Raw genomic sequence first — 15,990 nt, 5'->3', positions numbered from 1 at the left:
AAGTCAATTTATCTTGTTAGATAAATCAGATTTTTCTAAGATGTGTTGACTCTATCAGTCCAAAAAATGTCTGAAAAAAATCCTAAAAATGATTTTTAATTATCATCCAATGTTAAGTGGAAGAGTATTTTAGATCATTCTTATTTAGGTATCAAATTTTTCAAAGTAAATTCTTAACATTATGCAAAATTCCATTTTTACAAAAAAATTATATAATTTTGTTTAATTATATCACATGATATAATTACTTAAATTTAAGATTATTCCTTACATGTAACATAAGTAACCTGTCAACTCTACATTGTTGAATATCATGAAGTAAAATATTAAGAGTGAAGTAATGTAAATTAAGGATCAATTTAACAAAAGCTTGGGCAAGCCAAATCTATGATAGCTAACATAATTAAATTCCACATTTATAATATATTTTCTATAAACATTTTAGAAACTGAGCCTGTACTTCTTGGCTGCATTTTAAAAGCAGGGTTATTTTAAAAGGCAGCATCTAAAATATAAAATCCTAACAAATTTATGCTGTATGGATTGTTTCTATTTTATCTTTTGGAATACTTGACAAACCAATAAGAAGTACTTTAGAGTTTAACAAGCAATACAGTTTTTTGCTGAGTTCTTATTTGTTGGTCATACCATTATTAATTGTTTTTACATTTTAGTTTCCTGTTAATCAGATCATTTTAAATGAACAGAAAACACTGGATTATTTAGGTAATACTGTCATCATCTCCAGTTGACATGATAAAACTGATAGACTTAAATAGATAAAACTTAAATGATAGATCTAAAACTGATAAAACTTAAATGGATTTTCCAATTTCAACATTTGAAGAATGTTTAATTTTCATGTATTTTGGTCAAAGTTGTTTCTCTTCTATCCTTTCCAGACTCTATTCTAAATAGAATTAGTTAACTATACTGCCAACTAGAAGCTTATCCCAATGTTCATACTCTCTCTGTTATATTTCTAATCACCTAATTTCATTTATGGAACTGCCTTTTAAATTCTGGACTCATTCAAAAAGTTTAGTAACTAAATATTGTATCATTGGTCTTGGAATGTTTGCTTTTTCACAAATTGATGTTTTATGACATCATCATTAATCAAAAGTATATCAATTTAGTTTTGAAACGTGGAGAAATAAAAATAGGTTACTAGTAATTCCTATCTATAAAATTCACTTTTAAATGGAATCCAAGGTAAAAATTACGTAAAAATATTACTGAATACCAAATGCTGAGATAAACATTGAGATGGACCTTATTTTAAATAGAACATCTGAGATTTGCATATTCCTCTGAATGTAAAATGATGTTACAGTGTTAATTTAATGGACTATCTGAAAAGAGAAATTTCTCTAATTGATGATATTGTGAATAAATGTATTTTGATGGTACTGTCATACTCTCCTATCTGACTGTAAGGCCCCATAAAGGGACTACTGAGAGGAAGAGGCAGTGCATGTGCTACATGAGAACCTAAGACTGGGAGAGAAAAAGATTCTCTTTTTAGTTAATTTATGTCTTCTTGTATGCCCTTCTCCAAGCTCAAATTTACATGATTTTTGGAAAAAAAAATAAGAAGAAAGAAAGAAAAAGAAAAAGAAAAAAGAAAAAAAAGAAACTCATTTGTAAATTCCCATTGGTATCAATCCAGTTAACACAAAAATGACAATAAAATCTAGTAATTGAGATAAAAATCAACTACTTTTACCTAAAATACAAAGACTGCTATGGGAAAAGCACTTTTGGTATTGAATTAATGCTGTTATAAGCTGTTACTATTTAGGTTGATGGTTACCTTATTAGTTAATGCCATAGGTCCCCACTTGCCTACTTGTTGAGGTATAGACAACAGCAACCAAATCCGAAAGAGTCTGCATATTAGCAACTGAGAATATTCTACTAATATTTGTACTTTACCATTCATAAGCCAATTTCCTTTCAAATATAATTCAAGATATTAAAACTAGTTTAAATTCTTTAATGATAAAATACTGATCTAAGAGGCTGACTAACTGACAATATAAAGTATATCTATTGGCAGATATGTCCATAGTCTCTGCACTAATAGCCTGGGAAGAACAGGTTCTTCAAAAGAATTTTTGGCTATGGAATACTCTTTATATTTGGGGAAAAAAGTTTTTTTTAATAGCTTGGGCATTAAAAAAACTTGCCTGAAGGTGTCATTATGGTGAATTAATATTTCAACTGGAAAAAGCCTTTGCCTTAAAAAAGCTATTTATAATGTGTGTGCAAAAATCATTTGAAAAGGAGTCAGGGCCTGGGTTCTAGTTTTGCAATAACACTAATTAGCAGAGGGGTCTTGAGCTAAAAAAACGTTCAGGGCTTTAATTTTCTCAAATATAAAATGAGAGAGTTGGACTGGATAATCTCTAAAGTCCCTTAGAAAAATGAAAAACCAAACAACAAACAACAACAAAAAACCCCACCCAAATACAAAACTCCATGATTCTGTGTTAATTATCTCCAGAATTATCCTTAAGTATACAGATTTGTACACTGCAAACAGCTACAAATATTTGAAGTGTGTAGGGGTGGGGATATAGGCATATGCACCTAACTGACAAACCACATTTATCAAGGAGCTGGAGAAATGTATTCCTGTGCATTCCAGAGAAAAGGAAAACTAAATTAAAGAAAAAAAATATTCCAACTGATAGATAGATACACTTTGTTCAGATCAAAGGTCAATCATAAGACTAAAAAAACCCGAACTTATCAATTAAAAGCTATACTAGTGATTCTTTATTTTTTTAATTTAAATTTAAGTAGCCAACATACAGTACACATCATTAATTTCAGGTATAATAGAGTTCACTAATTTATCAGTCACATATAACACCTAGTGCTCATCATATCACATGCCCTCCTTACTGCCCATCACCCAGTTACTCCATCCTCCCACCAACCCTAGGGATTCTTTAATTCAGCAAGTGTATTTTCAATACCTACTAAGACACTTTGGGCTACAACATAGGACATTTCAGTGAACAAAGCAGATAAACATCACTGCCTTCTGATTAGGATTAAGGTTCCAGTCTTGTAATTAATAGGAGAAACAATTTTCTGGAAAAACTGTTTTCTCCATCAGTCCACTAATTCAAAGAAATAGAATGTTCTCTTCATCAAATGGCAAGTGTCAATGAAAACCCACAGAAAATAATATTTCAATCTGGTGCCTTCCCTCAGAAGTCATAATTACATCACCCTTACTTGATAGAACATGTAGTGCTATGAGTAAATGAAAACCAAGGCTATGCTTTTAAAAAGTTTTCTAAATTAGGCGAAACTCAAAGAGTCAGGTTCTTTATAACCCAAGATAAAATGAGTAGCACTGTTAGTATTCTGACATATGGAAACTACATTTATAGGCATAATTTCTCCTTTCTAAATGTTTCAGCTATCTGCCCAGAAAGAATGGGATATCCAAAAGTGAAAGGAATACAAACATATACAAAGCCAGAGAAATTGATAAAATTTTGTAACTAAATGAATGGGGGGAAAAAACACAAAAAACCTGTAACAGAAATACAAACCGAAGGTCCAGCTCGTTTCCTCTAAGTAGTCTTTTAGAGAAAAGATCATACCATTTAGAATCATAATTTATTTCAGAATGAATGTCATTCAATCTTAAAGGATTATTTTCCATTATACCAAGAATTATTCATGGAATTTTAAACTTCTGCTTCCCTAAAAGAGAGATTTTCCTTTATTCTTTGCCCTTTCTGCTAGTCTGCCTCTTCTTATTTGATCTTTCATAAACCCTTAGTGCTTTGTATCAACACCCCAAGAATTAGGAGGAACCAGCTCTTTCTCTTTCCTCACACTAGGTGAAGTCAGATTGCTCAGTAGGATTCTTTCCTTCTCTGAGGATCCCAAATGTTCCCAATGAAATTGTTTTATAAATGATTTGCCCATCCTGAAATTACAGGTGCTAAGAACCACTTTAAGTCCTAACTTTTATTTATTTTTTATTTTTTTATTTTATTTTATTTTTTTTTTTTCTAACTTTTAATACATAACATGATTTAACTGTACCTCTTAAATAACATATGGCTGAAATGTTAACTTTAATATTTTTTAAAAAAATATTTATTTTTTTTGAGTATAGCTTTAAGTATATTTGAGTATAGCTTTAAGTATATTGAGTGTATTTGAGTGCCATACATTGTTACATTAGTTTCAGGTATACAACAGTGATTCCACAAATTTACACATTATGCTATGCTCACAAGTGCAGCTACCATGAATCACCATAATATTTTCTAACATTTTAATAGTTTTTAGAAAACACATAACTATGATTTAAAAACACCAGAATATTCTGTTTCTTGAGACTACCATGTACTCTCCTTTCTCTACCAAGTAAGTTTCTGCTAATCCCTCAAGGGACAGTTTAAAAGGTCACTTCCTCTTTTAAGAATTTCTATAGGCTTTGCTCCTTCGACTTCCTTAGCACTTTGTTCATGCTATTATCATAGAGGATTCAGGACACTGCAGTGTCATGTGTGTAATTATCTTAAAATCAAGGTAATTAATCCATAACGAAAAACTGGAATCCTTAAAATTGATATAGCAATATATAAATCAACTTATTTCTATCTCTGTTTCTCTTTTTTTTTTTTTTTTTTCAGAGGGAGAGAGGCAGGGTTTGAGGTAGAGGGAAAGAGAGAATCTTATATCTTAAGCAGGCTCCGCACCCAGTGAGAGCCCCACATTGGGATGGATCTCACAATTCTGACATCATGACCTGAGCCAAAATCAAAGTAGGACACTCAACTGACTGAGCCACCCAGGTGCCCAAATCACCTTATATCTTATTTTAAATATTTCAACATGGCTTTTAGAAACTTTCAATTAATTTTTAAAGATTTTATTTTTAAGTTATCTCCATACCCAACGTGGGGCTCAGATTTACAACGCCAAGATCAAAGCCACTAAATTCCACTAAGTCAGCCAGGCACCCCCTAGAAACTCTTTAAATATAAGTCTCAGAGAATAAATTGATAATAAAGAAAATTTAAGGAACACCTGGGTGGCTCAGTCATTTGAGTATCTTCCTATAGTTCTGGTCATGATCCCAGGGTCCTGGGATGGAGCCCTGCATCCATCTGGAGCCTGGAGCCTGTGTCGGGGTACCTTGCAGCGGGGAGCCTGCTTCTCCCTCTGCTCCTTCCCCTGCTCATGCACCCCCCCCCCCGAAACAAATAAATAAAACCTTTAAAAGAAAATTTAAAATCACTAAAAAATAAGTTTCTTTAAAATGCCACTTAAGCATTTTCTATATACTATTTATATACTATATATACCACATACTATTTTCTATATATATATTTTATTTTACAAGCACAATTTAGAACAAATCAGTGATGAAGAGAAGAATAATATTGATTTCTTTAGAATGGACATTTAGAACAGTGTACTCTTATGAAAGAAGTCTGAGGTCATGTTTCTAAAACACAATTTTGAGACTTATGTAAAGTAACTGAACTTCTTTGAGGACTAAATTATTCTGTGAAATTTGCTTCTAATTTTTGAAGAAAGAGTATTTTAAAATGACTTGAAAGAACCCAATTATCAAGTTTAGGAAAATATGAACAGACAATTTAAAAAATGAACACTCACTTAAAAGATGACTTCATCGGAATTACTCAGTTGAAGTTTATAAGTTTCATACTATACAATTATAATAAAATCTGGCTTATAAAATTTTATTTGAGTGTAATTTTTGGACACATTTTATGGCAGAAAATTTTAAAGTATACTAGGTCAATCTCCTTACTATGTAAAAGGAAACCAAAGACCAAATTTCTTTTTTTTTTTTTTAAAGACCAAATTTCTTAATTGCCATTTTAGTTTTCTTACAGAGAGAACATCCTGCTACAGTAATACCTTTATAGAATGAAGGCACATACACACACTTCATTCTTATGACCAACTGACCATAAATAAATTGCCTGACTTGGCACTTCCTCCTTGGCCCCCAGCAACTGTACAACAATTCACTTGATGCAGAATTCTTTACCCTTGCTACCACTCAACCAGGAAAAGTTGAAAAGGCAGTGGTATTTTCAGGTAAGCAAGTTAATTTGCATATAAAGCACTAATTAGCATGCGCTTCTGATTCACTGAACTAAGAAATGCGACAACTGAAATAAAATAAATTTAGTAAGCTCTAGTTCTCTTTTCTTAAACATTTTTGGCAGAGTTTTGATAATATATGTTGTCTTTAGTCCACTTATTAGTGTTCTTAAGTCACATGTTAAAAGGCAATATTTGATGAGTAGGGAACAGTGATGAATGGATGCAGTATTATTAGAAGAGTATCATCATTATAATCAAACTGTTCATTATAATGTACTTATAATGAGGTTCATGAGGAAGGAAAAGAAGCAGTTAGCACATTCTAAGAGAGAACGTAGAGTTGTATTCAATAAATATTTGATTGTTTCCATAGTTGGGTCATTGACTAAGTGAATGAATAACACTGATGGAAGATTTAAAAAAATAGCAAAAGATGCAATGAAGTTTGGTTCACTTGTATAAAATCTCACCTGACCGAAGTGTCTTGTTAAAACTAGGTGGTATCTATTGCGACTGTAAACAGTAAGCCACAGTATTAGCATAATTAATCTGGTTTGTATAGTGAGTATATGCTTATCAATTGTGTATAGAAGGAAAATTCTGTTTGCATAAATAGGATAATTTATATTTTCCAGAGGACCTCATAAAAGCAGGTAAGGGACAAAGTATTGACCTGAAGTAGTTACTGAATTATAATTAGATTATCCCTATCAACAACACCTAAGGAAATTTATAATTTAAATGACTATTAAGGCTTTTTACCCCCCTCCTACTGCTTTCAGGCTTCTATTTTTAGACTTTATTTATTTATTTGAGACAGAGAGGGAGAGAGTGTGTGCAAGCAGAGGGAGGGGTGGAGAGAGAGGGAGAAGCAGACTCCCTGCTGGGTGGGGAGCCCCGTACAGGATCATGACCCAAGGTGAAGACAAATGCTTAACTTACTGAGCCACCTGCTTTCACATTTCTTTAGCTATTTCTGGGGTGCCAGGGCTGAAAAAAATGTTTCTTAGTTTTACAAACTAGCAGTTTTTGGCATAAAAGGATGTCAGGTTAATTTACATGATTTGGGAAAAAAAAAAGTATGTTACCTTAATTGAACTTTTCTTGAAGCACAGACCAGCCTTGAGAAGTGCTATCAATTCCTTATTGCAGTTCATCTCTTAGCTGTCTAATACAGTGCTGCGTTTATACGAAGGGCCCTACCTCCTCTTTTTGGACTGAAATATATTCAAAGGGAGATAATCCTCAGATCTCAGAAATAACATTTTTAAGCTTACATATTTTCTTTCCATTAAAAAAAGGCTCAGTATTTGAGTAAGAACATGAAACATTCTGTCTTCTTATCATATTGTTTTTAGCACATAACCATCTTCAGTCCAAATCTGTAAGAAAATGGTTTTTGCTAAGAAGTATTTTGCTTCCATCACTGTTTAGGCAAAAAATATAAGATGCAAAGTGACATACAGGCAGAAAAGAATATATTAATTACATAAATATCAAATAACTAGCTCACTTGGTCCTGTGCAGATATGACTTTAGACAGATTTACTCTTTCTTCTGATATTTTTGATGTGCAGTTTAGGCAGACACAGGGAGTAAGACACAATTCCATTACATGAAAATTATTCTAGAAGATTTCAAGGGAACAACTTCTTCCAAACAAAATTTTTGGAAATGACAAATAAGGTAGGTTATAGTTATTTTTTTATAGTCTTGGAAAGGTAATAAAAATATGTTCACAATATTAGATTTTACCCAAAGCGTAAACATTCTTTTAATCACTAAATATTACCTTTTATTCATTCTGTGTCCATTTTTTTAGTGAATTCAATTCTCTTTACTGTACATATTTTCCTATATAGACCTCTCTCTCTCTCCTTTTTTATTTTATTTTATTTTTTTAACAGAGGGAGGCAGGGAGGGGCAGAAGGAGAAGGAGAGACAGAATTTTAAGCAGGTTCCATGCCAGTGCGTAACCAACTTGGTGGGCTTGATCTCACAACCCTGAGATCATGACTGAGCCAAAATTAAGATTTGGATGCTTACCTGACTGAGCCAGCCAGGCACACCTGATATAGATTTCTAGTCCCTAGTTTTCTGTTCCCTATTTCACTTAGAAGTAAATCTTTTTTAATTGTGCTAACTTTCTTGAACTCATGTGCTATCTATAATAATATTATTGAGAATATTATTTTGAAATATCTTTGGTGTTGTGACTTCTGCATTTCACTACAACCATCTTTCATATAGTAAAAATGCTCACATATTTTAATTTTTATAATTCCATGAGATGCTTCATGAGTTTTCTGTAGAAAAGTAATGAAGCATAAATTATACATCAAATGAATTTCGTCAAAGTTACTTTACAATTCATGTATCTTAATTTGTTTAGTTTCTTTTCTGTTTTCCATAAAAACCTCCATCAGACATTACTGACACCCCAGTGGATAAGACACTCTTGATTAACATATTTTAATTCCAACTAGTATTAAACTAATTTAGCTCACAAAATGACACACTTGTGCTAGCGCATTCTGCTGATAAGCATAAATATGTAGCTTATCTCCCATACATCTTAGATATTCTATCATCATCAACACTTAATTAAAATAGCTCATATAAGATAACTGTAAAGTATTACCAGATCCAGCTTCCTAGATGTTATTTTTGTAAAGCTAATCCAATTCAGCACAGACTTATAAGCAGGTTTGATTCTTTTGATATGGATTTAGTCTAAGCATCAAAATTGCTCACTTACATTATGGGCCTTTTCAAGAAGATGAGACTATTTCTCAAGCCTTCATTACATATATTAGAGGCGTGTGGCAGTGGACTTCTGGATTGTGAGTGAGGACCATGCTATCTGCTGTCTAATAAGCTATAAAAGTTGGAAAACACTCTACCAAAAACTTTAATAATTTGTTTTAGACCAATTTATATTTACAAATACACAGAGACACATTTTTATTGTTATTGTCTGTGAGGTAAGTAGCTTGAGTCCTACATAAGCTGAATCTGGCTCTGTGCTACCTTCCACTACTGACTGAAGTCCCAGACAAATCAACCCAAATTAATGTATTTAAAAAATTACATTATGGGCATGAAAATACATATTTGGGATTGATAATTTAGGATAAAGTACTACCTTATAAAAGAAGCTGTAACAATAGTTTTTTAAAATCACCCTTACTTTTTTCATTAAAGAATGCAAAAGTATTCTATTCTTCCTTTTCCCTATTTTACATTCATCCTTCCATGTAAATTTGCCCCATAGGAGAGAGGTACTTTAATTTACCTAAATGTACCATCGGGGGGAAAAAAAAAGAGAAAGAGAAAGAATGAAAGAATGCTGCTTTTCTCTTATCCTTCTGATAATATGGTAGGGAAGATTCTGCTGATTAAGTCTTTTCAAATTCTCAAATAGCAGTAAGAATGTTAAATAAACTGGCCTGTGGTCTTGGTCTTCTAATACAAGTGACAAATCATATATATATTGATTTTCTTTAAAAATGAAATGACATTCTCATATTCACTTGGTTAACTTACCTATAAACATAAAATCTTTATTTATTTATTAATATTTAATTTATTTATTCATGATAGACATAGAGAGACATAGCTCCTCTATGCCACTGCCTCAGATTAGACATAGTATTCCTTCACAGGTCAGGGCTAGGTCATAATATACTGCCCTGGTGATCATGCCACTTTGCCAATGGTCTTTAAAAGGTATAAAGAAAAAATAAATAAATACTAGAAAACCGAGTTTTTTGTTTTACATATCATTTTCTTTTTTTAAAAAAAGATTTTATTTATTTTTTCATGAAAGACATAGAGAGAGGCAGAGACATAGGCAGAGGCAGAAGCAGGCTCCCTGAGGGGAGTGTGATGCGAGACTCAATTCCAGGACGCAGGGATCATGACCTGAGCCAAAGGCAGACGCTCAACCATTGAGCCACCCAGGCGTCCCCACAAAAATCTATATTTAAAGTTATACACATCATGTCTAAACTTTATAGAATAGTCTTTCTACAGAACAAGTTTATAGAAATTGTTAATGCACCAAAAGTCTATATTGAAAATAGAGCTTACTAATTTGACTAATGCTAGAATGTATAAAAAAAGCAATAATGAGAAAATTCAAATTGCACAAAGTGATTTCTCCATCTCCAATTTAAAATATGCATTTTGATATACAACTTAAATAGATATATGTACATAAAGTTGATAAGACAATTCGAATGGAAAATATTTACTGATGTCAAAGTAATGTATATAATATAAAAACGATAGAAAACAGGTAGTATTCATGTTTGCAAGCACTTGAAGTAATTAATTTCTATTTTACTCTTTCTTGAAAAGTATCCTACTGTTCCCATTACTCTATTCCCTGGCATTCTATCTTATACTCAAGACTATACCTGCTTGCTGGGTATAACGCATGATACCTGGCAGTAGCCCATATGCTCCTCTTCAAGGCACCAGCAGGCCGGTTTTCTTTGTTCCTCAGCAGGGATGAACATTTTATAATAGCCAACACTTCATTCCCAGCAGCATTTCTTTGGCCTCCTCCCCTTTCCCTCCATCCACTTCCTCATCTCTCGCTTTCCCTTTAGAGCAAAACTCTGAGTTGGGCACAATTATTGTCTCCAATTTCTCTCTTCCCAGTTTATCCTGAATCTACTTTTATTAGGCTTTTATGCCCATCACTCCACTGAAACTGGCCTTATCAAGGCCACATATTGCCTTCTTGTTAAATCCAACGGTCAACCGCCAGTCCTCAAATAATTTAAACTATCAGTAGCATTTGACACGGTTGATTATTCCTCTCCTTGAAATCCTCTCTCCACGTGGCTTCCAGAATGCCACATTGCCTGGTTTTCTTCTTATCTCTGGGACTGCTCCTTCTCATTTTTCTTTGGTGGTTCCTCCTCATCGCCCAGACTTCTTGACATTAGAATGCACTAGGTGCATTCTAGAGCTCTTTGTCTCTATCAATACTCATGATCTTGATGTTCTCATTCAAGCTTATAGCTTTAAATATTAACCATATGCTAGTAACTCCCAAATGACTCTAGCCCAAGCCTGAACCACAAAACTGCAGACTGATATTCTATTCCATACTCAACATCTCTTGAATATCTCATAGCCATCTTAATCTTACCAAGTTCAAAATTAAGCTTCTGGTATTCCCCCTCATACCTCTTTGCGGAAGTCTGATCTACACGAGTAAATATCAATTCCATTCTTCCAGCTGAATTAAGTCCAAAGCCTTGGAGTCACCCTTGATTTGTCTTTTTCTCTTACAGCACATATCCAGACCATCACCAATATCTGTTGGCTTGAGTTTCAAAATATACCTAGAATCCAAGCACTTCTCACTACTCTTATTACGTTAGCCTAGGCCATATCTCTGGTCAAAAGTTTGCAACAACATCCAAACTGGTCTCCCGGTGTCTACTCCTCCCTCCTGTAGACTAAACTCAACATAGTATCCAGAATAACTGTTAAAATGCTCCACTCAGAGTAAAATCCAAAATTCCTACAGTGACCTATAAAGTTCTACGATGTGACTTTCTATTATCTAGGACTTCGTGTAGAACTAGTCTCCCCAGTGGACACTACGCTTTAGCTACCTAGACCTACTGTTGTACCTGGAAAAAGCCAGTTACGCTTTGAACTCAGGGGCTTTATACTTGCTTGTCCCCAGATAGCATATGCTTGTTCTCTCACTTTTTTTAGATCTTTACAAAAAACGGCAAGTTCTTGATGGGTCCTTCTCTGGCCACCCAATCTAAATCTTTGGCAATAATGCTTATTTTCCTTTTAGGTCTCATTTTTTCTCCCTAGTCTGTACCACAGTCTAATATATCATATTTTTAAAAATAATTATTTATTTTGTTACTATGTCCCTTAATAGACTCTAAGTCCCATGTGGGCAGGGAATTCTTTTAATCTTTTTCTTTCTTTCTTTCTTTCTTTCTTTCTTTCTTTCTTTCTTTCTTTCTTTCTTTCTTTCTTTCTTTCTTTTTCTTTCTTTCTTTCTTTCTTTCTTTCTTTCTTTCTTTCTTTCTTTCTTTCTTTCTTTCTTCTTTTTCTTTCTTTTCTTTTCTTTTTTTTCTTTTTTTCTTTTCTTTTTTTTTAAATTCATAGGGAGAGCAGGTGGCCCAAGGTCAGGTCTAGGCAGCCTGCCCTGGGATTGCACCCTACTTCATAGGCCCCAGTCATATCTCCAGGAGCCTGCCTTTCACCGAGTTGTATGCCTGCAGACTTACTCTTTCAACCTTCACTCCTCACCCCACCAACTTCATTGAGTTGCAATAAATGTTTGCTACTGTATGTCATTAAGCAATCTTTGCCAATGGTTCTCAAATTTTAGTTTGCAAGACTCATCTGTTAGAAATGAACAAACAACAACAAAAACACAAAAGATTTCTGCCTCACTCTCTACCCCCAAGAATTCTGATATTCTGGAAGCTGGCTGACTTCTAGCACTCTCGTGTCAGTACTACACAGAACATACTTGGAGGAACATTGTTCTTAGTCTTTACCCCTTAGATTTCCTATAAACTATCTAGTGGTGGGCCAGTTAAAGGTTCACTCACTAAATGTGGCTACCATTTGCTTTTGTAGATAAAGTTTCCCTCAAACAGTTTTGTTACAAAACACTCCAAAACACTCCAAAACAGTGTCCAACACTGCTTTTACACCAGGACACTACAACAACAGAATTGAGGAGTTGTAACCTCAAAGTCTCCAAAGCCTAAAATATTTATTCTCTTTTTACAGAAAAAGTTTGTCAACTCCTCATACAGATACAAGATAAATTATTTCAGAACACCACCTAGTGATAAGCTATCTTTTAAAAAAGCTTAAGACATCCTAATGTATACCTAAGACAAATCTATCCCACCCATGTAGGGCATTTGTAATATATGTCATAATTCATTCTTTTCTTTATTCTTCCTTATAAGTGTTTTATTTATTTAAGTAATCTCTACGCCCAACCTGGGACTCGAACTCACAACTCCAAGATCAAGAGTGGCACATTCCACCAACTGAGGCAGCCAGGAGTCCCACCCATCCTTATCCTTAATTCCCCAAAGGATGGTGACCATTTTTTTTTCTGTAACCAACATTAAATAAAACTAAAATTGTTATAAATTGCCTTTGTATATTTGCAATTTACTATACATTCTACCCCCCCCACCCCAATAGCTATAATAAAAGCTGAAGCACTCTGGGAAGAATTTTCAATAATAAGATTTTTTCAAAAGAAAGACTCTTTTTTCGAATTAGCTGAAAAACAGCTCTTATTAAAGATGTGATTTTAAAATATGATATTTTATTGCTTCATACTAAATATCCTAACACCTTTAGTTACCAGATGCAGCATTAAAGTAAAAGGAAAACCAATATTGGTCTAGGATGGCCAAGTTACCTTTTCCTAAATATTCATTTTGATAAATAAACAAAAAAGTAAGGTTTCTAACAGGAGGGATCCCTGGGTGGCGCAGCAGTTTGGCGCCTGCCTTTGGCCCAAGGCGCGATCCTGTAGACCCGGGATCAAATCCCACGTCGGGCTCCCGGTGCATGGAGCCTGCTTCTCCCTCTGCCTGTGTCTCTGCCTCTCTCTCTCTCTCTCTCTGTGACTATCATAAATAAATAAAAAATTAAAAAAAAAAAGGTTTCTAACAGGAAAAAGTTTCATTCCATTCTACTAAGAAACCCATGTAGACTCTGAAGCCCTGATATTCTCTTCTTTGCTCTCTGTCCCTCTAGTTAATGCTGTAGGATCTTTAGTTGTTTGAAACTGCAATTTTTTTTAAAAAAGCCTACTTAGTTACTCAAGCTGAGCAGTTTTAATTTGTTCTAATAGTTGAGGCCAGAAAAACTATTACCACAACTGCAGGAAAGCATTATCAAAGCCAGCAGCTGTCAGCCACCTTTATTTTTTTTTAGGCTGCTTTTTATCTTTGTACTAAAGAAAGACTTGTTCTATTTTCAATATTTAGAATCTCTGTTCTTTAAAGATTCAAAATTACATTTTAAAGAAAATTAAACTTAATTTTTATGTCTTGAACTTTGATAAATAAGCAACCTTCCCCACCTCTACTCCCCAAATCATGGTGTATTTAACTCTGAAAAACACTTATTTTTAATGTCTGGATTTTTAAACTGTATATACTGACAATATTATCGTTCAGTAAGTCAAGTCTACTTGAGATTTTCAGTACCCTACTCATTCAAACTAAGATAGGATATACTAATTTTTTGGCTTATTATCTAAGATTGGAGATTCTATTTACAACTTCCAGGGAGAGGGAAAGGAAGTTTCTACTGGTTTAGAGAATTTCCTAAAATTAACTGCAATAGGCCATGGTCAGGAAGGATAAGAGGAAAAGAAAATCAATGGGAGTAAAGGCAATACCAAGATTAATAATGAAAGGGAACCGAGAAAGTATGTAGACCATTTAAGTAAACAAGGTAAAAAGGATGTTACTGATTATAGAATAATTGTATAAAAGTTTACATAGGAATAGCAGAGCAGGGGTGCCTGGGTGGCTCACTCAGTTAAGCATCCAACTCCCGATTTTGGCTCGGTCATGATCTCAAGGTCATGACATCAAGCACTGTTAAATGCTCCACAATCAGCAAGGAGTCTGCTGGAGTCTCTCTCCCTCCCCTCTACTTGTGCACGCATGTGTGCTCTCTCTCTCTCAAATAAATAAATAAATCTTTAGAAAGGATTTTATTTGAGAGAGAGAGAGAGAGAGAGAGCACAAGCAGGGGAAGCAGCAGAGAGACAGGGAGAAGTGGGCTGCCCGCTGAGCAGGGAAATCTCTACAGGGCCCCATCCCAGGATACTGGGATGGTGACCTGAGCTGAAGGTAGATGCCTAACCAACTAAGCCACCCAGGTGCCCCTAAATAAATAAATTTTTTTTTTTTAAAGAAGGAATAGCAGAGCAGATGAGTATACTGAGTTATGAGAATATCTTCAAAACATAGGACTTATTTCCAGAAACAAATTAAATACCAAACCACCTCAAGAAACATTTAACCAAAGCTTGTAAATGTTTTTCCCTTTTTAGTTTCAAGATCATTTGATTGTTAAATTAAATAATCATTTTTTCTCATTTTTTGATTCATTTTGATCCTTTCTTTTAAAATATCAAGTACAGTGTATTACCCTGAGCTTTGTTGTCTTCATTGTTTTATGAATGTCATGTATACTGAGCTCTTTCTGTCAGTAACAACAGCATGGAGAAAAGGGAAGGTTTCTTTCATTTTTCATTCTTCTTATTGTATTATTATTATGTCAAAGCATTAGGTCAGCTTGTTACAGTGCAGTCTTGCTAAAAATAGAACCTTTGGAAAATACACCCTGAACAAGGAGAGACGTCTGCAAACCACCACTAGATGGCAAAGCAGCTTTCCCATTGCTAACATTATGCCAGCAAACAAAATGTGACTTAAAACCTGCTGCAACATGTTGTCTACAGTATCCGTTTCTATCAATTCAGACTTTAAAATATGGATGATCATCTCAGTCTGAAACTAAATTGCTTGGTATGTTCTATCTTCAACAAATATTTATAATCTTATTGATGTAAAACTTTACATTTATAACCCAACATCAAAGTATTACTAGTTTTCAACAATTACAGTTAAGAAAATTAACAATCTAGTGAGTAGAGTACAGTAAATTTATCAAGATAAAAATCAAAACAAAACATAATACATGGTAAAAATGAGCCAAAGGGTATAAAGTGCTCAAAAATTAGGTATTTATAAGCATATCCCACATTAGTTATATACTCAAAGGATGTAAATTAGCACTTATTAAAAGATTATGTTTTTAATA

At 33.8% G+C, this 15,990-nt stretch overlaps 1 protein-coding gene across 9 annotated transcripts in view; it reads right to left on the bottom strand.

Moving 5' to 3' along the window:
* SSBP2 (single stranded DNA binding protein 2) overlaps positions 1–15,990 on the bottom strand; it is a 302,263-nt gene that overhangs the window by 60,473 nt on the left and 225,800 nt on the right. The window lies entirely within an intron of this gene.

The sequence above is a fragment of the Canis lupus genome, chromosome 2, assembly GCF_048164855.1.
Source record: "Canis lupus baileyi chromosome 2, mCanLup2.hap1, whole genome shotgun sequence".
NCBI lineage: Eukaryota > Metazoa > Chordata > Mammalia > Carnivora > Canidae > Canis > Canis lupus.
Note: the sequence above shows the minus strand (reverse complement) of the source record. Positions and strands in the feature narration are given on the sequence as shown.